This window comes from Enhydra lutris, unplaced genomic scaffold, assembly GCF_002288905.1.
Source record: "Enhydra lutris kenyoni isolate GAN:26980312 unplaced genomic scaffold, ASM228890v2 scaffoldscaffold31, whole genome shotgun sequence".
Lineage (NCBI taxonomy): Eukaryota > Metazoa > Chordata > Mammalia > Carnivora > Mustelidae > Enhydra > Enhydra lutris.
The window spans coordinates 18098362-18124950 of record NW_019154115.1 but is presented as its reverse complement, the minus strand read 5'-3'; the positions used below and the strand labels follow the sequence as shown (position 1 = coordinate 18124950).

Below are 26589 nucleotides of genomic sequence, written 5' to 3'. Positions count from 1 at the left end.
GGATGTTAAAAGAAAGCTGGAGTAGGGGCACCTGGGTGGCTCAGTGGTTAAGCCTCTGCCTTCGGCTCAGGTCATGATCTCAGGGTCCTGGGATCCAGCCCCGTATCGGGCTCTCTGCTCAGCGGGGAACCTGCTTCCCCTCCTCTCTCTGCCTGCCTCTCTGCCTACTTGTGATCTCTTTCACTCTGTCAAATAAATAAATAAAATCTTAAAAAAAAAAAAAAAAAGAAAGCTGGAGTAGCAATACTTGTACTGGACAAAATAGACTTTAAAACAAAGACTGTAAAAAGAGACAAAGAAAGACACTACATAATAATAAAGGGGACAATCCAACAAGAAAATCTAACAATTATAAATATTCGTGCGCCCAACATGGGGGCACCCAAATACATAAAACATTTAATAACAAACATAAAGGAACTAATCGATAATAATACAATAACAGTAGAGGACTTTTAACACCCCACTTACATTAATGGGCAGATCACCTAAACAGAAAATCAACAAGGAAACAATGGCTTTGAACGACACACTAGACCAGATGGATTTAACAGATATATTCAGAACATTCCATCCTGAAACAGCAGAATACTTGATTCTTTTCAAGTGCACACGGAACATTCTCCAGAACAGATCATATATTCGGCCACAAAACAGGCCTCAACAAATTCAAAAAAACCAAAGTCAAACCATGCACCTTTTCTGACCACAATGGTATGAAAGTAGAAGTCAACCACAAGAAAAAATCTGGAAAGACCACAAATGCATCGAGGTTAAATAACATGCTAAACAATGAATGGGTCAATTAGGAAATAAAAGAAGAAATTTTTAAAATACATGGAAATAAATGAAAATGAAAACACAAATAAAGCCTTAGGATGCAACAAAAGTGTTTTTTTTATTGTTGTTGCTTGAGAGAGAGAACATGTGAGCCAGTGGGGTGGTTGCAGAGAGGGGCTGAGGGAGAGGGAGAGAATCGCAAGCAGGCTCTGCATTCAGTGCAGGCTCCACATGGGGTTCAATTTCACAAACCTGAGATCATGGCCTGAGACAAAATCAAGAGTTGGATTCTTAGCTGATTCAGCTACCGAGGCGCCCCCACAAAAGTGGTTCTAAGAAGGAAGTATATAGTAATACAGACCTACCTCAAGAAGCCAAAGAAATCTCACATAAACAACCTAACCTTCTACCTAAAAAAGCTAGGAAAATCACAACAAACAGAGCCTCAAGCCAGCAGAAGGAAAGAAATAATAAAGATTAGAGCAGAAATAAATGATTTAGAAACTGAAAAAGCACAGGAACAGGGGAGCCTGGCAGGCTCAGTTGGTAGAGCAGGCAACTCTTGACCTTGGGGTCATGAGTTCAAGACCCATGTTGGGCACAGAGGCTACAGATATACAAACATACACAACAAGAATAAACAATAGAAGAGATCAATTAAACTAGGAGGCTGTTCTTTGAAAAAAATTAATAAAATTGAAAAACATCAAGCAGACCTATCAGAAAGAAAAGAGAAAGACCTTTTAAATAAATAAAATCACAAATGAAAGAGGAGAAATAACAACCAGCACCACAGAAATACAAACAGTTATAAGAAATTATTATGAAAAACTATATGCCAACAAATTGGACAACACAGAAGAAATGGATAAATTCCTAAAAACATATAAATTACCAAAACTGAAATAGAAAATTTGAATAGACTGATAACTAGCAGAAATTGAATCAGTAACCAAAAACTCCCAACAAACAAAAGTCCAGGACCATGGGGCACCTGGCTAGCTCAGTCAGTTACAGGATGCAACTCTTGATCTTGGGGTTGTAAGTTTGAGCCTTACTTTGGCTATAGAGATTACTTAAAAATAAAATCTTTAGGGTGCCTGAGTGGCTCAGTCAGTTAAGCATCTGCATTTGGCTAAGGTCATGATCCTAGAGTCCTGGAATTGAGTTCTTCATCAGGCTCCCTGCTCAGTGGGGAGCCTGCTTCTCCCTCTCCCACTCCCCCAATTGTGCTCACTCTCTCTGTGTCAAATAAATAAACTCTTGAAAAATAAAATACAATCTTTAATAAATAAATAATAAAATAAAACTAGGAAGAACAAATTTCGGGCATCTGACTCAGTTGTAAAAGTGTGTGAATCTTGATCTTGGGGTCAAGAGAGTACATCCAAAAAAAAAAAAAAAAAATCCAGGATTAGATGGTTTCATGGCAAATTCTACCAAACATTTAAAGAAGAATTAATACCTATTCTTCTCAAATTATTCCAAAAAATAGAAAAGGAAGGAAAACTCCCAAATTCATTCTATGAGGCCAGCATGACCCTGATACCAAAATCAGATAAAGACGCCACAAAAAAAAAAGAAAAAGAAAAAAAGAAAGAACTACAGACCAATATCTCTGAGGAACATAGATGCAAAAATCCTCAACAAAATACTAGCAAACTGAATCCAATAATTCATTAAAAACACCAGTCACCATGACCAAGTGGGATTTATTCTTGGGATGCCAGGTGGTTCAATATTTGCAAATCAATCAACATAATATATCACATCAATAGGAGAAAGGATAAGAAATGATGCTCATTTCATGGGGCTTGGGTGGCTCAGCTGGTAAATGTCCAGCTCTTGTTTCGGTTCAGGTCATGATCTCGAGGTCATGAGATTGAGCCCTGCATCAGGCTCTGCACTGTTCTCTCCCTCTGCCCCTCTCCCCACTCATGCATGCACACTTTCTCTAAAATAAATAAATAAATCTTAAACAAAAAAAAAAGAACTATGTGATCATTTCAACAGATGCAGAAAAAACATTTGACAAAATACAATATCCATTCCCGGTAAAAAACCTCAACAAAGTAGGTTACCTTAACATAATAAAGGCCATATGTGAAAAACCCACAACTAATATCATTCTATATGGGGGAAAGATGGGAGTTTTCTTCTTTGGTGAGGAATAAAACAGGATGTCCACTCTCACCACTTTCATTCAACATAGTAGTGGAACTCCTAGCCACAGCAATCAGACAACAAAAATATAGGCATCCAAATCTGCAGGAAGAAATAAAACTTTCACTATTTGCAGATGACATGATACTCTATATAGAAAACCTGAAGGACTCCACCAAAAAACTTCTAGAACTGAAACACAAATTCAGTAAAGTTGCAGAATACAAAATCAATGTACAGAAATCTGCAGCATTTAAGATTTATTCATTTCAGAGAGAGAGCACATTGTGGGGAGGGGCACAGGAAGAGAGAGAGAAGCTCAAGCAGACTCCCCGCTGAATGCAGAGCCCAATGTGGGGCTCGATCTCACCACCCTGAGATCAGACCTGAGCTGAAACCAAGGGTCACATGTCCAACTGACAATACCACCCAAGTGCTGCTCTGTTGCATTTCTGTACTAATAACCAAGCAGCAGAACAAGAAATTAAGCAATCAATCCCATTACAGCTGCACCAAAAAAATAAATAAATAAGATAGTCAGTCCTCCTACCCAAAATGGGGCAGTCAGTTAACATCACCAAACCAATCTTGCCACAGCTAGAGATGCTCAAGAATGAGCCAAAACAGGAAGTGGAGTTCTTGTCCACGTCCATCGTCAGGTCATGGGGTACAGACCAAGTACATAGAAGCCAAGGACTGTGAATGTGCTGAAGAACAAGGGGAAAGCATCATTCATCCCACTGACAAGTTCTATGTGTGTCCCTGGGAAGCTACACGATGTGGAACGTGTACTCATTTATGGACTAGGCTACTATGTAGAAAAGACACCTGAGGATGCCAAGGACTTTTGTGAGAGGAAGACAGACTTCCTCGGCAAGCAAATGGAGAAAATCTAGCCAGTTCTGCAGGAGAAGCAAGCCGTGAAACAGGCTGTCATGGAGATCAGGAGCCAGAAGATTCAGCAGCTCACAGACCTGGGGGCAACTCAGGCTACTGCCAAGGCCCAAGAACTTGTTTTTGATTTCTCTTTTTCAAATAAATAAACAAAATCTTTTTATTACTATTATTATTTTTTTTTTTATTTGACAGACAAAGATCACAAGCAGGCAGAGAGGCAGGCAGAGAGAGAGAGGGGGAAGCAGGCTCCCCGCTGAGCAGAGAGCCCAACGCGGAGCTCGATCCCAGGACCCTGGGATCATGACCTGAGCCAAAGGCAGAGGCTTTAACCCACTGAGCCACCCAGGCACCCCTAGCCAAAGCAACCTTGAAAAAGCAAAGCAAAGTTGGACACATCACAATTTCAGACTTCAAGTTATATTACAAAGCTGCAGTTTTCAAAGCAGTATGGTACTGGCAAAGGAACAGATCAACAGTACAGAATAGAACTCAGAAATGAACCCACAGTTATATGGTCAGTGAAGCTTAGAAAAAGTGGGAAAGAATATCCAATGGGAAAAAGACAGTCTCTTCAACAAATGGTGTTGGGAAAACTGGACAGCAACATGCAGAAGAATGAAAGTTAATGAAAGGAGAATGAAAATACTCTCTTTCACCATACGCAAAAGTAAACTCAACATGGATTAAAGTCCTAAATGTGAGACTTGAAATCATAAAAGTTCTTGAAGAAAGCACAGGCAGTAATTTCTCTGACATCAGCTGCAGCAACTTTTTTTCTAGATAGGTCTCCTGGGGCAAGGGAAACAAAAGCAAAAACAATCTACTGGGACTACATCAAAATAAGAAACTTCTGCACAGCAAAGGAAACACTCAACAAAACTGAGAGGCAACCTACTGGTGGGAGAAAGATATTCACAAATGACAGCTGATAAAGGGTAGTATCCAAAATATATAAAAGACCTATAAAAACTCAACATCCAGGGTGCCTGGGTGGCTCAGTTGGTTAAATGGCTGCCTCTAGCTCAGGTCATGATGCCAGGGTCCTGGGATCCAGCCCGGCTTGGGCTTCCCTCTCGGCAGGGAATCTGCTTCTCCATCTGCCCCTCCTCCTGCTCATGTGCTCTCATTCTCTCATTCTCTCTCTCAAATTAATAAAATCTTAAAAAAAAAAAACCACCTCAATACACAAAAAACAAATAATCCAATTAAAAAATGGGCAGAAAGGGGCACCTGGGTGGCTCAGAGGGTTAAGCCTCTGCCTTCGGCTCAGGTCATGATCTCAGGGTCCTGGGGTCGAGTCCTGCATCGGGCTCTCTGCTCAGCAGGGAGCCTGCTTCCCTTCCTCTCTCTCTGCCTGCCTCTCTGCCTACTTGTGATCTCTGTCTGTCAAATAAATAAATAAAATCTTTAAAAAAATAAAAAATAAAAAATGGGCAGAAGAATGAACAGACATTTCTCCAAAGGTGACATCCAAATGACCAACAGACACATGAAAAAATGCTCAACATCAGTGATCATCAGGGAAATACAAATCAAAACTACAATGAGTGCTCACCTCACACCTGTCAGAATAACTAAAGCCAACAACACAGAAACAACAGATGCTAGAGAGGATGTGGAGAAAGGGGAACCCTCTTGCACTGCTGATGGGAATGCAGACTGGTGCAGCCACCGTGGAAAACAGTATGGAGTTTCCTCAAAAAGTTAAAAATAGAGCTACCCTATGATCAGAAATCACAATACTAGGTATTTACCAAAGAACACAAAAATACAATTGAAAGGGATACATGCACCCCTGTGTTGATGGCAGCATTATTTACAATAGCCAAATTATGGAAATAGCCCAAGTGTCCATGGACAAATGAATGGATAAAGAAAAAATGTGGTGGGTAGACACACACACACACAAGAATATTATTCAGGGGCGCCTGGGCGGCTCAGTGGGTTAAGCCTCTGCCTTCGGTTTGGGTCATGATCCCAGGGTCCTGGGATTGAGCCCCACATTGGGCTCTCTGCTCTGTGGAGAGCCTGCTTCCTCCTCTCTCTCTCTCTCTGCCTACTTGTGATCTCTGTCAAGTAAATAAAATATTTTTAAAAAAAAAGAATATCATTCAGCCATAAAGAGGAATGAAATCTTGCCACTTGCAATGACATGGAAGGAGCTAGAGTGTATTATGCTAAGTGAAATAAGTCAGAGAAAGACAAATACCATATGATTTCACTCACATGTGGAATTTAAGAAACAAAACAAATGAGCAAAGGAAAAAAAAGAGAGCGAGTGAGAGAAAGGCAAACCAAGAAATAAACTCTTAACTATAGAGAACTGGTGGTTACCAGGGGAGGTGAGGAGGGGTGGGGGTGGGTTAAGTAGGTGATGGGGATTAAGGAGGACACTTGATCATATCTTAATAGATTCAGTAGAAGTTCTTAGTAAATATAAGTAATATGTAAGTAAACATCCTTCACTCCATAGAAGGTATATAATACCTAAAGGACATATCAAACTCAATGGAGAAGCATTTGAAAGCATTCTTTTATAATAGGGCTTCAGAAAAAAGGGTCCACTGAACTCATTTCTACTTATTATATAATAAACTTTGTAAGGCTGACTGCTCAATAAGAAAAAAAATAAATCTAAATAATAGAAAGAAAGAAATGAAAAGGTCCCAGATAATATGATTTTGTAAATAGAAAATTCAAAAGAATCTACAAACAATTTATTGGAGTTAATGAAAGAGTAGGTAAGTTTGCCAAATATAAGGTTCTACACAAGAATCAACTACTTTTTTTTTTTTTAATAGGCTCTACCCTGCAACATGCAGCTTGAATTCAGAACCGAACCCTGAGATAAAGAGTATCTACCAACTGAACCAGCCAGGTGCCCCGAGAGTCAACTACATTTAGCTACAAGAACACTATAGAGTTAGGAAATGCAACTTTCAAAATTAGCAAAGGGTATAAGATCTTTAGTAGACATTTTTAACATTTTACTGAAAAATAACAAAGAAGACTTAAACATATGGAGAGACAAATCCTGTCCATTAACAAGATTCAATTCTCCTTAATTAATTTATGGGTTTAATATAGATCCAATAGGGATTTTCAGGAAAATTGACAAGGCAATTTTAAACATTTTTGAAAGAACAAAGGATAGCCAAATTACCCCTGAAAAGAAAACAAGAGGAACTAATCCTATAGGACTTCGAGTTTTATGTTATTATAAATCCATAGCAAGTAGGATGTATGGTATTGAAAGGAACAGAATAGAGAGCCCAGAATGTTTATGGCATTGACTGTGGTGACGGTTTCATGGATGTGTATACTTACCTCTAAACTTATCAAGGTGTGAACGTTAAATAGTACAGCTTTTCATATTCAGTCATACTTCAGTAGACTGGTTTAAGAAAAAAATAGAGAAAGCTCAGAAACATTGCCATGTACATAAGGAAAGCTGATGTATATCAAAGTTGTCACTGAAGAGCAGTGGGAAAGGAGACACCAGTTGATAAATAAACAGTGCCAGGACAACTGTCAGTCGGGGGGGGGGCAGAGAGTGGATAAAAATTGATCCACACTTCACACTATGCACAAGAATTCAGTTCCAGAAGAATCAAGCACTTAAATATGAAAGACATAACTTTAAAAGACAGAATTTCCTTAATAACTTGAGATAGTGATTTATAAAAACACACCAAAAAAGCACAAATCAGAAAGAAAAAAAATTGACATTAAAATTTAGACCAGTTCACCAAGACACACTATAAGAAGAATGGAAAGGGAAGCTAAAAACAGAAAGAAGTTAACTGCATCATATAACCAACAATGAATTACTATTTACAACCTCTACAGGGGCGCCTGGGTGGCTCAGTAGGTTAAGTGTCAGACTCTTCCTTTCAGCTCAGGTTCTGATTTCAAGGTTGTGGGATCAAGAGTCAGGCTCTGCACTCAGTGTGGAGTCTGCTTGAGGATTCTCTCTCCCTCTCCCTCCATTCCTCACCCTCGAGTGTGCTCTCTCTCTCTCTCTCTAAAACAGATAAATCTTTAAACTTTTTAAAAAAATATTTTATTCATTTATTTGACAGACAGATCAAAGTAGGCAGAGAGACAGGCAGAGAGAGAGGAAGAAGCAGGCTCCTCGCTGAGCAGAGAGCCCGATGCGGGGCTCGATCCCACGACGTTGGGATCATGACCTGAGCCGAAGGCAGAGGCATAACCCACTGAGCCACCCAGGCACTCCTAAAATAAATAAATCTTTTTTAAAAAGTCTCTAGAGTCTAGAGGTTGTGTTAACTAAGACAAAGATTCACAATACAAGGTGGCGGAAATGTGCAATGTTTATCTTCACTTCAATGAAGATAGACCATGATGGCCAAAAAAATCTTCGAAAATATTCAACCTCAGTAGTAATTAGAGAAATGCACATTAAAACTGTCAGGTACTATTTCATGTCTACCAGATGGGCAAAAATTAGAGTCAGCAAACCAACGACTAGTGAGGACAAGAAGCTATGGGAATACACAAATGCCACTGATGGAACATTAACTGATGGTACATTAACTCCTGGGACAAATTATTACATTTACCTGCCCCGACCCAGCGGTTCCATTCCACACTTTAGGAAAAGAAAGTCTTGTATACACTCATTGTGAGTAAAATCATTCTAATAACCAAAATCTAGGGAAAGAAACCAAACCTCCAAGAAGAGAGAAAGGATCTATTAAACTGGGCTGTTGGAGCAATATAATTAATACAAGACCTGTGCTGCCCAATACTGTCATTAATTTCACGTGCTGGTTGAGCGCTTGTAGAGCAGTTGGCCCCAACTGAAATACACAACATGCAAATACACACTGGATTTAGAAGATTTAGCACCCAAAAAGATAATACAAGCACTTTTAATCTTCTATACTGCTTTCACGATGAAAGATCTTGGACTAGATTTAAAAAAATCAACCTCATACACTTTCCTTATTTAACCAGCTTTAAAAAAACAAAAACCAAAAAAACAAAACTTCAAACCCCCTGCTTCTACTTGACAAGAGAGCAAGTAACTGACTTGTAAAACGTTAAACCCGAATGAAATCTTGTCATTTACAAACACGTGGATGGAACTAGATAGAAGGTATTATGCTAAGCAAACTAAAAAATAAATAAATAAATAAAAACAAAAATACCATATGACTTCACTCATATGTGGAAGTGAACAAACACAACACACACATAGGGGAAAAGAAACAAAATTAAGACAGACACACTTGTAAGCTTTTAAACCACCAAGAGAGCCATAAATAAAAAGAACCAGCACCTGCAACCAAATGACTTAATTCTCAAAACCCAAGCGAAAAACAAACACATGTAAAGAATAAAAAACATTCGCACTGAGATACGTTCTTAACACAGATAGCCACGTCATTCTTCTACAAAATGATAAGTAAAAAAACACCCCTAAAACTCGTGCATAAAATAACACTTACTTACCATCGCTGAAACTTTTTTACCACCCTGAAAAAACAATTTGCAAGTCTATTTTTCAACCTCACAAATTAGCCTCGCCAAAGCGAGGCCTCAAAAAATTGGGTTAAGACTCAGAATTGTTCCTCTCCACGGAAATCTTTAGTAAAAGGCGAAAGATTTATGCGATCTGAAGAGAAACCAGAGTATAGAGTTCATCCCTTTAACTCACACCTCGGGTAAAAAAAACTCCTAGTACATTGATGGTGGCTGGTTAATGGCAAGATTCACTGACTGAATAAAAATTTTTAGGTTACTCTGTAATTAGCTATATAACTATAAAACACGCAGGTGGAAGAATTTTTAAGTTTTATTGTTTTAAATTTGTACCGTGTGCAGTGCACTGTGGGTATGCAAATAATCGAGTCACCGCTCTTCGGGTTCGGAAAATAGGTTAGTATTCACACTGTACCTCGGCGTCTCCATTAGGGGGCGAAGAAGAGGATTGACTGGACCTAAACGCCTATTGATAAGGGACTCGGTCTTTATGTTTGATGTATTTGTACAGCTGGGTTTCTTTTCTGTCGAGTAAAGACTTTGTCATTAAATCGAATAAGAGAATATTAGCAAATAAGAGACTGATAAAAAATTCTGGGCAGTGGTTCCTGCCTTCAGTGGGGAGGGAGAGGTCAGGTTGAGAAGAGCACGCGAGAGTTGTATTTCTTTCTTAAGCTGCGTGGTAGGCAGACGGGTGTTCGGGTGTTCGTTTGTCCTGGTTTAACCGTGCACCTGCAGGGTATACACTCTTCACCATTCTGCGTTTTCGTCTGCCGTTTGAGAAAAATTCCTGTCAGTATCCTGTTTAAAATTGGAGCCTGCGTGCTTGGCCTCAGGTTTCCTGCCCGACCTGCTGCTGCTGCTGCTTTGGGAGATGAAATCTCGTATTCCAGTTTCAGAACCCGGGTCTCTTTATCCTATGCTTTTACTTTTTTTTTTTTTTTTAATGTTTATTTATTTATTTATTTAATTTATTAAGATTTTATTTATTTATTTGACAGACAAAGATCACAAGAGGCAGAGAGGCAGGCAGAGAGAGAGGAGGAAGCAGGCTCCCCGCTGAGCAGAGAGCCCAACGCTGGGCTCGATTCCAGGACCCTGGGATCATGACCTGAGCCAAACGCAGAGGCTTTAACCCACTGAGCCACCCAGGCGCCCCTAAGTTTATTTATTTTTTTAAAGTAATCTCTAGGGGCGCCTGGGTGGCTCAGTGGGTTAAAGCGTCTGCCTTCTGCTCAGGTCATGCTGGATCCTGGGATCGAGCCCGGCATCTGGGCTCTCTGCTCTGCAGGGAGCCTGCTCCCCGCCCCCCACCCCAGCCTGCCTCTCTGCCTACTTGTGATCTCCGTCTGTCAAATAAATAAACTCTTAAAAAAAAGGGGGGGGGGCGCCTGGATGGCTCAATAGGTTAAAGCCTCTGCCTTGGGCTCAGGTCATGATCTCAGGGTCTTGGATCGAGCCCCGCATCGGGCTCTCCGCTCAGCGGGGAGCCTGTTTCCCCCTCTTTCTCTGCCTGCTTCTCTGCCTACTTGTGATCTCTATCAAATAAATAAATAAAATCTTTAGAAAAACAAAAAAGTAATATCTACCCAGTGTGGGGCTTGAACTCATGATCCCAGGATCAAGAGCTAGTTGCTTTTTGGACTGAACCAGCCAGGCACCCCACCCTTATTAGGCTTTAAAAATGTGCTGTTCCCTATGTATTGTTCTTTGATGTGCTTGTTGATTCTGGTTAGCAGAAGAAACAAACCTGAGAGAAATAAAACAAGATGAAATCAGAGAGGGAGACAAACCGTAAGAGGCTCTTAATCATAGGAAACAGACTGAGGCTTGCTGGAGGGGAGAGTGGGAGGATGGGATATCTGGATGATGAGCGTTGAGAAGGGCACTGGATGGAATGAACACTGGGTGTTCCGGACAGCTGATGAAGCACAGAACTCTACCTCTGAAATTAATAAGACACGATATGTTAATTAGTTGAATTTAAATTAAAAAAAAGACATACCCTCCACCCCCCCACCAAGGAAAAAAAAATGTGCTGTTCTTTCTTCTGCAGTGCTGTTACTAGATCTGAACTGCTTGCAAGGGTTCCCTAACTATTGTGGCAACTGAGCAACCTTGAGGAAGGAAATTACAGCTCTTTTTGTTTTTTTCTAGATGAATATATATATATATATATATATATATATATATATATATATATATAAACATTTTCCTTCCCAACTTTGACACCTTCTTTAAATTGGCACTTTTTTCTCACTTTGCTGGTTCCTTTGCTCGTAACTAGTCAATCAGATGTGACATATATTTTAAATTTCACATCTTAATTTTTAAAAAAGTCTATTATAGGAGTACCTGGGTGGCTCAATCGGTTAAACGTCTGCTCAAGTCATGATCCCTGGATGTTGCTAGGTCAGGAGCCTGCTTCTCCCTCTCCCTCTGCCTGTCCCTCCCCTTGCTTGTGCCCTCCCTCCCTCTATCTGTCAAATAAATAAAATCTTTAATAAATAATTTAAAATAAAAAATAAAAATAAAAAAAGTTATTACAACTTAAAAACAGCTTTATGGGATATGATTTACTTGCCATACAATTCATCCATTTAAAGTGTATAATTCAATGGTTTTTACTATATTCAGAGTTGTGCAATCATCACCACAATCTAATTTTAGAACATTTTTGTCCCCTCAAAGAGAAACTCTACCCATTAGCAGCACACACACACACATAAACACTCCCTGCTCCCCAGCTTCTGGAAACCACTATTCTACTTTCCGTCTCTAAAGTACCTATTCTGGATATTTCATATAAATGGAAGCAGACAACATGTAGCCCCTGTAACTGGCTGCTTTCACTTAGAGTTATGTCTGCTGGGTTCATCCGTGCATACATTTGCTTTAATACTTTTTGCATGTTTTTTATATTTCTCAATGTAATGGGAAGTTAGAGATCCATGAACATGCAAAGTTCCCCCCTATGGTAATAGCTAGGCTCACAGACCTTGTCCAGGGGCTAAGACACTGATGGAACAGGAAAGGAGCAAATCTGAATGCTTTGAAGAGTGTTTCCCTGCTCCTAAGCTTTAGAGGACCTTCACCTTCTGGACATTTCTCTGCTTCATTATGGAAAGGTCTTGAGCAGTTTTAACTGGTTAGAGAACCAAAAGGGAGGTTAACTTTTGTTTTTAACATTCCATGCTCCATAGAGTCGTGGAGTTCCCAGGGCTTCTGAATCCAAAGCGTGAACCCATGTCTGATTGCAAAGGTGGAGTTTCAATTTCATTGTTTGTGATGGGGCTGGCACATCCATTCCTGACAACAATTCATACTGATATTTAATAGAAGATATACCCTAAAAACAACAACAAAAAGATCATAGAAACCTTTAATTGGAATTTTTTAAAAAGATTTTATTTATTTATTTGACAGACAGATCACAAGTGGGCGGAGAGGCAGAGAGAAAGAGAGGGAGAAGCAGACTCCCTGCGGAGCAGAGAGCCGGATGCGGGGCTCCATCCCAGGACCCTGGGATCATGACCTGAGCTGAAGACAGAGGCTTTAACCCACTGAGCCACCCAGGCGCCACTTTAATTGGAATTTTTGATTGAAATTTTGATTCTTGCGTTCTTTCTGACTCCAAAGGGAAAATTTACAACACGTTGTTTACCTGTGGTGTTTTGGTTGGTATTCTTCATTAGCTTGGGCAGATTCCCTTCTATTTCTAGTATGTTCAGATTAATATATATGTACATATGTATAATGAATGAGTATCCAAGTTTATTGCTTTCTCTGCATTCATGGGATTATTACAATTTTTCATGGGATTATTTTGCTCCAATCTCTTTTAGTGGATATCTGCATCAAGAGATTGTTAAATCCTCCTTGCGTGCTCTTATAGATTGTTCTCTGGTTCCTATTTGTTGTGGTTAGAGCCTAGGGGCCACACTTGCAAGTGGGAGGTCCGAGCATAGGAGCAACACCTAATCCTTACAGATTCTGCAGTGGAGAGAGACTTCTATGGAGGTGGATTAAACCTCTAGGTTTCAGCTCTCATCCCCAGAGTTACCTTCTTTCTAGGACTCCTTGCTCATTTTTGCTGCAGCCTCTCTCCTGGCCACGAAGGGGCGCTGCTTCTCTTTGGTGCTCAGCTCCTGCCGCAGGCCACTTGTTAAGATCAGGGAGTCCAATATTTTGCTCTTACAGCTCCTAAGGAATTTTGAAAATATATATTCCTTGTGCACACCTTAAAGATCATATGTATAGGGGCACCTGGGTGGCTCAGTGGGTTAAGCCTCTGCCTTCGGCTCAGGTCATGTTCTCAGGGTCCTGGGATCAAGTCCCACGTTGGGCTCTCTGCTAAGCAGGAAGCCTGCTTCTCACTGCCTGCCTTTCTGCCTACTTGTGATCTCTCTGTCAAATAAATAAATAAAATCTTTAAAAAAAAATCATATGTATAGCTTCTATAAGATAACTTACAATATCATACAATTAAATAGATGCAAAGGATGGATATTTTGTACATTGTAAATATTGATACGCTAAGCTGTTGTATCACTTTAAAATGTAATCATTGGAAAATAAATGCCCAAGAGATTTGATAACTACCATTATAATTTTTTTTAAAAGATTTATTTTTTCATTTGAGAGAGAAAGCACGCTTGAGCAGAAGGGGCAGAGAGAGAGAGAGAATCTCAAGGAGGCTCCACGCTGAGTGCACAGCCCAGCATGACTCGATCCACAGCCCCAAAATCTTGACTGGAGCCCAAAGCAAGAGTCTGTTGCCCAACCAACTGTGGCACCCAGGGCCAAGGATCCTCTATTTTAAAAAATTAAAATTTTTTTAATTTAAAAATTTTTTAAAATTGTTTGTTTACCTAATTACTGTCTCTTCTCAAACTTGTTTTTCTTTTTTCTTTTTAAAAAAGATTTTATTTATTTGACAGAGAGAGACAGTGAGAGAGGGAACACAAGCAGGGGGAGCAGGAGAGGGAGAAGCAGGCTCCCCGCTGAAAAGGGACCCTGACATCATCATGACCTGAGCCCAAGGCAGATCCCTAATGAGTGAGCCACACAGGAGCCCCTCAAACTTGTTTTTCTACTTCCATTTCACCAAGAATTTAATGCAAATATGTTTATACCTGTGTTTTATTTATTACTCAATCATATTTCACTATGACAAAATAAGTACATTACTTGAATTTTAAAACATTTTCCACATTGTTTGGACTTAAAATTCTATGCATTAATGTTTTTCTTCTGGATTAATTTATTATTGTAATTATTAGTACTACACACTTGATCATAAACATAACATACTACATAAACACACTCCATAATTTTGATAATTATTAAACATAAAGTTATCATTTTATTGGAAATACATTTCTTAATTAAATGGATGCATGTTGCTTATTGCCAGAAAATACAGGGTTTCTTTCCAGTCTTTTTTTTTTTAAGATTTTATTTATTCATTTGACAGAGAGGGAGAGATCACAAGTAGGCACAGCAGCAGGCAGAGAGAGAGGAAGGGAAGCAGGCTCCCTGCTGAGCAGAGAGCCCCATGTGGGGCTCAATCCCAGGACCCTGAGATCATGACCTGAGCCAAAGGCAGAGGCTTAGCCCACTGAGCCACCCAGGTGCCCCATTTTTTTTTTTTTTTTTCATTTTTATTAAAAGCTGTAACCTGAGAAATCTTGTTCCCATAAGTCAGTGGATGGAAGGAGTTTCAACAGTGTCACTCACTACCATATAATGAACTATTAATGACAAATTAAATCCTCAAATTTTATTGGAAGAAAAGATATGGAAATTTTTTAATTTACAAAAGAATTTGCTGTCCAGATTCATCTCCTTCCTCCAAATTGATATAAATATTTCAAGCTGACATTTACTGGGAGCCCCAGAAGTTTTTATATCCTCCAGCATTGTTCCTTGGTAAAGTTTAGGGTGGATGACAGGAAAATGTTTACTTTGTGAAATGGGAGAAGGGCAATAAAGTAAAAATGAGGCAGGAAAGGGGTCTTCTGTAGATCTCTTAAAGTCAGTCACTCTGGCCACCTCTCTTTTAAGCCCAGCCCAGCCCAGCTGCCCCATGAAAGTGAGGTGGTTTAGTGACTCCTGACTTGGGGTGTGGATGTTGGGAGCTTCTTCTTCTTCTTTTTTTTTTTTGTTAAGATTTTATTTATTTATTTGACAGAGAGAGATCACAAGTAGGCAGAGAGGCAGGCAGGGGGGGCGGGGAGCAGGCTCCTTCCTGAGCAGAGAGCCTGATGCGGTGCTCAGTCCCAGGACCCTGGGATCATGACCTGAGCTGAAGGCAGAGGCTTAACTGATGGACCCACCGAGGCGCCCCTGTGATGGTTCATTTTATTTTATTTTTAAAAGATTTTATTTATTTATTTGACAGAGAGAGACACAGCTAGAGAGGGAACACAAGCAGGGCGAGTGGGAGAGGTTGAGAAGCAGGCTACCCATCGAGCAGGGAGCCTGATGCAGGGCTCTGTCCCAGGACCCTGGGTTCATGACCTGAGCCAAAGTCAGACGCTTAAGGACTGAACCACCCCGGCGCCCCTGTGATGGTTCATTTTGTATGTCAGCTAAGGGAAGCTCAGATAGTTGATAGGTCATAAACATCATTTTGGGGTGTGTCTGGAAGAGATTAGCATTTGAATTAGCAGAGTGAGGAAAGATCACCCTCATCACTGCAGTGGGCATCATCCAATGAACAGAAGGCCCAAACAGAAAACAAAAAGGCAGAAGAGCAAATTTACTCTCTGTGCTTGAACTGGGAGGCACATTTTTTTTTTTTTTAAGATTTTTATTTATTTGACAGAGAGATAGAGAAAGAGAGAGCACAAGGAGGGAAGCAGACCGCAAAGGGAGAAGCAGGCTCACGGAGCAGGAAGCCCGATTCCATCCCAGGACCCTGGGACCATGACCGGAGGTGAAGGCAGCCGCTTAACAACTGAGCCACGGAGGCATCCCTGGGAGACACATTTTCTATTGTTCTTGGTCTTTGGCACTCCAGGTTCTTGGGCCTTGGACCCAGACTTACAGCACTGGCTCCCCTGGTTCTCAGTTTTTCGTTTCAACTGGAACTGCCCACCAGCTTTCCTGGGCCTCCAACTTGAAGATGGCAGATCATAAGATCTCTTCTCAGCCTCCTTGTGTGAGTTAGTTCCTTAACATAGAAAGTGAGCTTTAGGGGTGCCTGGGTGGCTCAGTGGGTTAAAGCCTCTACCTTCGGCTCAGGTCATGATTCCAGGGTCCTGGGATCAAGCCCCGCATCAGGCTCTCTGCTCAGCAGGGGGCCTGCTTCCTCCCCCCTCTCTGCCTGCTTCTCTGCCTACTTGTGATTCTCTGTCTGTCAAATAAATAAATAAAATAAAATAGAAAGAAAGAAAGTGAGCTTTAATGTCTGACTCCATGGGTTAGAGAAGATAGGGTACTGAAAAGTCCTGGACCCAACCCACAACAGATATGGTATGCACACTGCATATTCAGAACCCCTTCGGTGCAGAAAAAGTTATTCACTTCTCGCAGAATAAAGTACCACAAAAGGCCAGGAAAAAATCATACTGGGGTACCTGGGTGGCTCAGTGGGTTAAGCCTCTGCCTTCAACTCGGGTTATGATCCTAGGATCCTGGGATCGAACCCTTGCATTGGTCTCTCTGCTCAGCGGGGAGCCGGCTTCCCCCTTTCTCTGCCTGCTTCTCTGCCTACTTGTGACCTCTCTGTTAAATAAATAAATAAAATCTTAAAAAACAAAAAATCATACTACGTCGAAAGTAAAAAAAAGCTTATTTCAATAAAACTATACAAAATAAAAACATAAAGGTTAGACTTACTGCATTGGCCAAAAACAAAAACCATCTAAATCAACTGTATTCTATATAATGCGGTCAAGCAAGTTTACTTACTACTTACACTTAGGTTTACTTACTATTTTCATGTAATACACCATTTCAAAAACTAGTCACTTTTTAAACTTAGGTGGAGTCACATAATACTTCTTTTTTTTAAACTTTATAAATAGCCTTGCTAATAATTAACAAAGCCTCAAAAAATTGGGTTAAGACTCAGAATTGTTTCTCTCCACGGAAATCTTTAGTAAAAGGCGAAAGATTTATACGATCTGAAGAAAAACCAGAGCTTTAAAACTCAAACTCCCTAACTCACTTTTCAGGAAAATGAGACTCCTAATACACCGAGGGTGGCTCTTTATTACAAGAGTTAGTGCCTGCAGAAATTTATCCCAGGAATTCTGAAAATAACATCTTCACACTTAGAAAAGTCAAATAAGGAATTTTTTTTTTTACTTGAAAAACAATTATACTGTTTGCAATGTATTATGGGTATGCAAATGATGCTGACTAATGACCCTACAGACTCCGGAAATAGTGTTCAAAACGTTGCTCTGGGGCAACCTTTAAGGGCCAGTGCAGAGACTCAGCTGCCTGATATCTAAATTTTGTCCTGGTCAACTAGACAAATTCTGATTTTCTCTGTTCCTAAATTGGGACTTTAAGTATGAGTTATTTTTTAAAAATATTTTATTTTTTTAATTTATATTCAATTAGCCAAGGTATAGTATTTTATTTATTTATTCCAGGGGGTGGAGGAGCAGAGGAAGAAGGACAAGCAGACACCCCTGATGAGACTGGTACCCTGGCAGGGCTCAATCCCATGAACCTGAGATCATGATCTGAGCCAAAATCAAGAGTCTGACACTTAACCATCTGAGCCACCCAGGTGCCTCTAAAGATTTTATTCTCAAGTAATCTCTATACCAAGGTGGGGCCTGAATTTCCAACCCTGAGATCGAGAGTTGTTTGCTCCACCAACTGAGCCACCAACTCAACTAGTATAGATTTTTTAAATTGCAATTTATAATTGCTTATTATTGGTATATAGTAATGCAATTGACTTTTATTTATCACTCTTGCATTCAACAATGTTAAACTCTGGTTCTAATGATTGTAGATTCTATTGGATGTTGTATGTACACAAGCATATCATCTGAAAGTGACAACGTTGTTTTCTCCTTATAAATCCATACTTTTTATTATTTCTTTTTCTTGATTGGTTTAACTGGGTGTGAAATCTAATAGACACATTGGACTGAAGCAATGATAGTGGGCATCTTTTTCTTCTTCTCGTCTTAGCTTTCACTGGACCATTACGTGTGAGGTTTGCTGTAGACAGGTGGGGTTTCATGGGCAGGCTGTCTATGCAGTTACCCTGTGCTCATAAGGCCCCAGGCATAGTGGTAAGATATTTTGTAGAATGTCCCTCTACTAGGACTCATCCGATATTTTTCCTGTGATTAGACTGGAGTAATATGTTTTTGAGAGGAAAACTACATAGATGATATATTGCATTTTGCATCACCTCATTTCAAGAGTACATACATCTACATGATTTATCACTACTGGTATAGGATGATACTAATCACTCCAGAGAGGAGAGGAGCCTGGAGGTTGAACCAATGGCCGGTGATTTAATTAATCATGCCTAAATGATGAAGTCTCCATAAAAACCCAAAAGGATGAGGTTCAGAGCTTCAGGACTGGTGAATGCCTGGAGATGCAGGGAGAGCAGTGTACCCAGAGAGAGTATGGAAAGCATCCTTTCCCACACACTTTGGGCTATGTATCTCTTCCATATGGCTGTTCTTGAGTTATATCTTTTTATAATAAACCAGTTATCTAGTAAGTAAACCGTTTTCCTTAATTCTGTGAGTTGCTCTAGCAAGTTAATAAAATCTGAGGAGGGGGATCATGAGAACTTCCAATTTATAGTTGGTTGGTCAGAGAAACTGGTGAGAGCCTGGATTTGCCATTGCAGCAAAAAAATTATGAGAGATGCAAAGAAACAGAAGAAGTATGACCTATATATTGGGAAAAAAAGCAGTCAACAAAAACTGCCTGTGAAAGCAACCAGATGTTGAGTTTAACAAAGACTTGAAAGTAACTATTACAAATATCTATAAGGAAGTAAAGTTAGGTATGAGGACAATGTCACATCAAATAGAGAATATTAATAAAGGGATAAAATTTATTTTAAAAGAAACAAGTGAAAATGTTGGAGTTGAAAAGTACAGTAATTGAAATGAAAAATACATCGCAGGGATTCACAGATGTTAACTAGCAGACTTGAAGATAGATCAATAGAGATTATATAATCCAAGGAACAGAGAGGAAAATAATGAAGAAAAATTAATAGAGCCTCAGAGAAATGTGGGACACCATTAAACACATCAGGATATGTGTAATGGGAGTATCAGAAGAGAGAAAGGAGAGAAAAAAAATATTTGAAGAAATGATAGCTGAAAACTTCCCAAATTATAGAAACACAGTGATTTTCATATCCAGGAAGCCCAATGAATTCCATACAGAATACATTCAAAGAAATCCACAAACAGACACGTCATAGTAAAAATGCCAAAAGCCAAAGACAAGGAGGGATTTTTTTTTTTTTTTAAAGTAAGCTCCATGCCCAACATGGGGCTTGAGCTCACAGTCCTGAGATTAAGAGTCACATGCTCTACCAACAGAGGAAGCCAGTCACCCCAAGGAGTGAATCCTCTTTTTTTTTTTTTTTTAAGTTTTATATATTTATTTGGCAGAATGAGACACAGCAAGAGAGGGAACACAAGCAGGGGTGGGGGGGAGAGTGAGAGAGGGAGAACAGGCTTCCCGCTGAGCAAGGAGCCTGATGTGAGGCTCGATTCCAGGACCCCAGGATCATGACCTGAGCCAAAGGCAGAAGCCTAATGACTGAGCCACCCAGACGCCCCCCAAGGAGTGAATCTTGAAGGCAGAGCGAGAGAAATAAGTCATCACTTACAACAGAACCCAAATGAAGTTAACAGCAACAATGGCAGGCAGAAAGTGTGAGATAACATGTTCAAAGTTCTCAAAGAAGAGGCACCTGGGTGGTGCAGCTAGTTAAGCATCCAACTCTTGGTTCTGGCTCAAGGCATGATCTCAGGGTTGTGAGATTGAGTCCTGAGTTCTGGCTCCATGCTCAGCATGGAGTCTGCTTGGGATTTTCTCTCCCATTCCTTCTGCACCTTCCACTCATGCTTTCTCTCTCTCTCTCTCTCTCTCTCAAATAAGTAAATAAATCTTTTCTAGAAAAAGTACTCAAAGAAAAAACTGCCAACCAGAATCCTATACCCAAAAAAACTCTAATTTTAAAAATGAAGGAGGGGAGCCTGGGTGGCTCAGTTAATTAAGCATCTGCCTTTGGCTCAGGTCATGATCCCAGGATTCTGGGATTGAAACCGTCATCCAGGCTCCCTGCTCAGTGGCGAGTCTGTTTCTCCCTCTGCCTCTCTGCCTAACTTGTGCTCTCTCTATCTCACTCACTCTCCCTCTCAAATAAATAAATGAAAAAAAAAAAAAAAAAAAAGGAAGTCTAGGGGTCACTCAGCTTTGAAAAAAATAAAAAATAAAAAAAATGAAGGCAAATTTGCAGGTAAACAAAAACTGAGAAAATTTGTTACTAGCAAACCTGCCTTACAAGAAATAAAAGAAGTTCATCAAGCTGAAAGAAAGTGACCTCAGAGAGTAAATGGGAGTCCACACAAAAAAACCAAAGAGCAACCATAATTATGTAATTACCAGGTAATCATGTAATTAACAGGTGATTATGTAATTGCAAAAGATAGAATAAATGCAGTTTTGTTGTCCTTGTTTTTTCTTAACTGATTTTTTAAAGAAGAGTTTATTTATTCATTTTAGAGAGAGAGAAGCTGGAGGAGGGGCAGATGTTCAGCATGGAGCTGGACACCATGCTCGATCTCACGACCCTGAGATCATGACCCCAAGTGAAAGATGACTGACTACCTCAGCTGAAATCAAGAGTCAGATGCTTAACTGACTGAACACCCATGCATCCTTCTTAACTAATTTAACAAGCAATTGTAGGGGTGCGTGGGTGGTTCAGTTGGTTAAGTGTCTGACTTCAGTTCAGGTCATGATCTCTGGGTCCTGGGATCAAGCTGGCATCTGGCTCTCCTCTCAGCAGGGAGTCTGCTTGTCCCTCTCCTTCTGCCCTTTCCCCTGCTCATACTCCCTCTCCCTCCCTCTCTCTCAAATAAATAAATAAATCTTTAAAAAATCAATTATGTATATAATGTATTGTTAGGTTTATCACATAGAAATGTAATGTTAAAAAAAAAAGAAATGTGGGACGCCTGGGTGGCTCAGTTGGTTAAGCAGCTGCCTTCGGCTCAGGTCATGATCCCAGCGTCCTGGGATCGAGTCCCACATCAGGCTCCTTGCTCGTCAGGGAGCCTGCTTCTCCCTCTGCCTCTGCCTGCCATTCTGTCTGCCTGTGCTCACTCTCTCTCCCTCTCTCTCTCTCTCTGACAAATAAATAAATAAAATCTTTAAAAAAAAAAAAAGAAATGTAACATTTTTGTCAATAAGAGCACATAGAGTTTGTGAGGGAGCAAAGCTGTACTGAGCTAAAGTACTGAAATCCAGAAGAATAAAGACAACCAGAAATGATAAATAAGAGAATATTATAAAAATGATAAATACATACTTGCTCTCTTTTCTTCCCTCACTTCTTTAAAAAGACATAAAATTATATAAAGTAATAATGATAACAATGTTTTGTTTAGCTTGTAACATTTATAGCTGTGACCTAATAATAAGAACACAAAAAGGGCATAGGAAAGAGAACTATATAGGAGTAACATTTCTATATATTGCAGGAAATAAGTAAAAATCTGAAGTTGATTCTGATAAGTTAAGGTGTGTATGGTAAGCCCTAGAGAAATCACTAGGGAAATTACTAAAAAAATTGTTAAAAAATCATTTGAGGGCTTAAAATGCTAAATTAGAAAATATTCATGTAATGCAAAAAGAAACCAGTAAAAGAATAGATGAACATCAAATATATGAAGCACATAGAAAACAAAAAGTTGAGTATATCTTCAAGTATATCAATGATAATATTAAATGTGAATGGATTAAACAATTCAACTGAAAGGCAGAGATTGTCAGACTTGATTTAAAACAAACAAACAAGATCCATCTATATTCTGCCTACCGAAGACACACTAGATTCAAAGATACAAAGAGACTGAAAATAAAAGCTGGAGGGCATCTGGGTGGCTCAGTTGATTAAGCATCTACCTTTGGATCGGGTCATGGTCCCAGAGTCCTGGGATGGAGTCACACATCGGGCTCACTAGCAGTGAGGAGAAGTGGGGAGCCTGCTTCTCCCTCTCCCTCTGCCTGCCACTCACCCTACTTGTGTACTCACTCTCTCTCAACTAAATAGATAAAATCTTAAAAAAAAAAAAAAAGAAAAGCTGGAAAAATATATCATGCATATAGCAAACAAAAGAAAGCTGGAATGATTATCTTAATTTCAGACAAAATAGACTTTAAGACAAAAAAAAATGTTACTAGAGATAGGGACATTTTATAATTCAAAAAAGGCCAGTCCATCAGGAAGATATAATAATTATAAACAAATAAGTACCTAATGAGAAAGCACCAAAATACATGAAGGAAAAACTAACAAAAATGGACAATTCAAAATAATAGAGACTTCAGTATTCCACTTTCAAAATTAGATAGAACAACCAGACAATCAATAAGGAAATATAAGATTTGAAAACATTGTAGAGGCACCCTGATGGCTCAGTTGTTAAGCGTCTGCTTTTGCCTCAGGTCATGATCCCAGGGTCCTAGGATTGAACCCTGAGTTGGGCTCCTTGCTCAGTGGGGAACCTGTGTCTCCTTCTACTTCTGCCCCTCCCCCTGCCTGTGTTCCCTCTCTCCCTGTCTCTCGCTCTGTCAAATATGATAAACAAAATCTTTAAAAAAGAAAAAAAAAGAAAACATTATAAACCAACTAGACCTAAGAGACATCTATTTAGAACATTTGATCCAACAACAACAGAATATACATTTTTCTCAAGTGCTCATGGAACATTCTCTAGGATAGAGGTATGGTGGGCCATAAGACAAAGCTCAATAAATTTAAAAGGATAAGAAGTAATACAACAGTGTTCTCTGACTACAATGAAATGAAACTAGAAATCAGTAACAGGAAGAAATTTGAGAAACTCACAAACAGGCAGAAATTAAATGACACACTCCTATATAACCAATGTGTCAAGAAAGAGATCAAAAGAGAAATTAGAAAACACTTTGAGGTGAATGAAAATGAAGATACAACCTATTAAAGCTCATGTAATGCATCTGTATGCAGTGCTTAGAGGAAATTTTATAAATTTATAACTTACAATTTTTTAAAAGCAGTACTTAGAGGAAAATTTAAAGGTGTAAATGTCTACATTAAGAAAAAAGAAAGGTCTCAATACAATAAACTAACAGGTCTCAAAATAATAAATTTTTATTTTAACACACTTAAAAAGGAAAAACAAACTAAATCTGAAAAAGCAGAGAGAAGGAAATAAAAAAGATCAGAGCAGAACTTAATGAAATAAAGACTATTAAATAATAGAGCAAACAATGAAACCAAAAGCTGGCTCATGGATAACACCAACAAAAGTGACAAACCTTTAGCTAGACTGACCGATGCCTGGGTGGCTCGGTCGTTGGGCAGCTGCCTTCAGCTCAGGTCACGATCCCAGATCGAGCCCCACATGGGGCTCCTTCATCAGCAGGAGGCCTGCTTCTCCCTCTCCCACTCCCTCTGCTTGTATTCCCTCTCTTGCTGTATCTCTCTCTGTCAAGTAAACAAAATCCTAAAAAATAAAAAATAAATAAATAAATAAAATCTTAAATTAAATTAATCTAAAATTAACTCTTGAGATCAGCTTAGGTCATGATCTCAGAGGATCAAGTCTCACATCAGTCTCCAGAACTCAGCTCAGAGTCTGTTTGGGATCCTCCCTCTCCCTTTGCCCCTTCCCCCACTCATACTCTCTCTCTCTCTCTCAAATTAAAAAAAAAATTAAATTAAAACAACAACAAAAAACAACATTTAAAATCAGGGGTGCTGGTCACCTGGGTGGCTCAGTCGGTTGAGCATCTGCCTTCAGCTCAGGTCATGATCCCAGAGTCCCAGGATGGAGTCCCACATTGGGCTCCCTGCTCAGCAGATAGCCTGCTTCTCCCTCTGCCCTGCACTCCACTTGTGCTCTCTCTCTCAATGAATAAAATCTTTAAAAAAAAGAAGTAAAATCAGGGGTGCCTGGCTGGCTCAGTTGATAGAGTATATGACTCTTGATCTCGGGGTCATGAGTTTGAGCCCCACATTGGGTATAGAGATTACTTTAAAAAAATCTTAAAAAAACAACTAAAATCAGAAATGAAGAAAGGGACATTACTACCTATCTTTTGGAAATGAAAAGAATTATAGAAGAATACTATAAACAATTGTATTTCAATAAATTAGATAACAGATGAAACAGACAAATTCCTAAAGAGTCATGCTATCAAAACTGCTTCAGGAATGACAATCTGAATAGACCCATCACAAAGGAAGAGACTGAATTAGTAAAAAAAAAAAACAAAAACCAAAACCAAAACCAAAACCAAAACCAAAAACTACCCACAACAGGGGTGCCTGGGTGGCTTAGTGGGTTAAAGCCTCTGCCTTCGGCTCAGGTCATGATCCCAGGGTTGTGGGATTGAGCCCCACATCGGGCTCTCTGCTCAGCAGAGAGCCTGCTTCCCTTCCTCTCTCTCTGCCTGCCTCTCTGCCTACTTGTGATCTCTGTCGAATAAATAAATAAAATCTTAAAAAAAAAAAAAACTACCCACAACAAAAAGGCCAGGCAGACCTGGCTTTCCTGCTGAATTCTACCAAACATTTAAACAAGAATTCATACCAATTTTTCACAAACTCTTTGATAAAAATAGGAGTGAACACTTTCCAACTCATTCCTTGAGGCCAGTATTACCCTGATATCAGCACCATACAGAGACATCACAAGAAAACTACAGAGCAATATTTTTATGAATATGAATGAAAAAGTCCTCAACAAAACACTAACAAACCTAAATCCAGTGACACAGAAAAATAATCATGCACCTAAGTATGTGGGATTTAGCCCCCAAAATGCAAGGTTGGTTTAACCATCTGAAAATCAGGTAATACACTATATCAATAGAATAAAAAACAAAACCCACATCATCATCCCAATAGATGTAGAAAAAGTACTTGACTAAGCCCAATCCTCTTTCATGAGAAAAACACTCAACAAACTAGAAATAGAAGGGAACTTCCTCAACCTAGCAAAGGGCATATCTGAAAAACCCACAGCTATGATTTAAAAAAGAAGTATTCATGCTTTCCTGGTAAGATCAGAAACAAGACAAAATACATGCTGTCACTTCTTCCATTCAACATTGTATTGGAGGTTCTAGTCAGGGCAATTAGGCAGATTAAATAAATAAAAAGTATCTGAATTAGAAAGGAAGAAGCAAAATTATCTCTGTTCACAGATGACAGGATCTATCTATTTAAAAAAAACTATTAGAACTGGTAAACAAATTCAGTAAATTTGGAGGCTATAGGATTGATATATAAAAAGCAATGATATTTCCCTACATTGGTAATGAACAATCTAAAATGAAATTAAGAAATTATCCCACTCACAATATCATGAGAAAGAATGAAATATTTAGGAATACATTTAATTTTTAAAAAAGATTTTATTTATTTATTTGACAGAGATTACAAGTAGGCAGAGAGGCAGGCTGGGGGGTGGGGTGGGCAAGAGCAGGCTTCTCGCTGAGCAGAAAGCCCGATGCGGGACTCAATCCCAGTACCCTGGGATCATGACCTGAGCCGAAGGCAGCGGCTCAACCGACTGAGCCACCCAGGTGCCCCAGGAATACATTTAATTAAAGAAGCACAAGACTTATACTCAGAAAACTACAAAACATTGGTGAAAAAAAATTTTTTTTTCAAGATCTGAATAAATGGAAAGACATTCCATGCTCAGGTAACACAAGTACTAAATACATAGGGTTTCTTTTGAATGTGATGAAAATGTTTCAAATTGACTGTGGTGATGGTTGAACGTATCCGTGGAAATACTAAAAACTATTAGATTTTACACTTCAAATGGGTGAATTGTATGGGCTGTAGATTATACTTCAACAAAGCTGTTTCTTTTTTAAGTTTTTATTTTAATTCCAGTTAGTTAATATGCAATGTTATATTCATTTCAGGTAAATAAAGCTGTTTTTTAAAAATATAAAAAGTAAATAGTAAAAAAAAAAAATTATAAAAAGTAAATA

General features: G+C 39.3%; 1 pseudogene; it reads left to right on the top strand.

The window, feature by feature from the left end:
* The first annotated feature begins 3495 nt into the window (after nt 1-3495).
* The window catches only part of LOC111153123, a 25616-nt pseudogene continuing 2522 nt past the window's right edge, over nt 3496-26589 (top strand).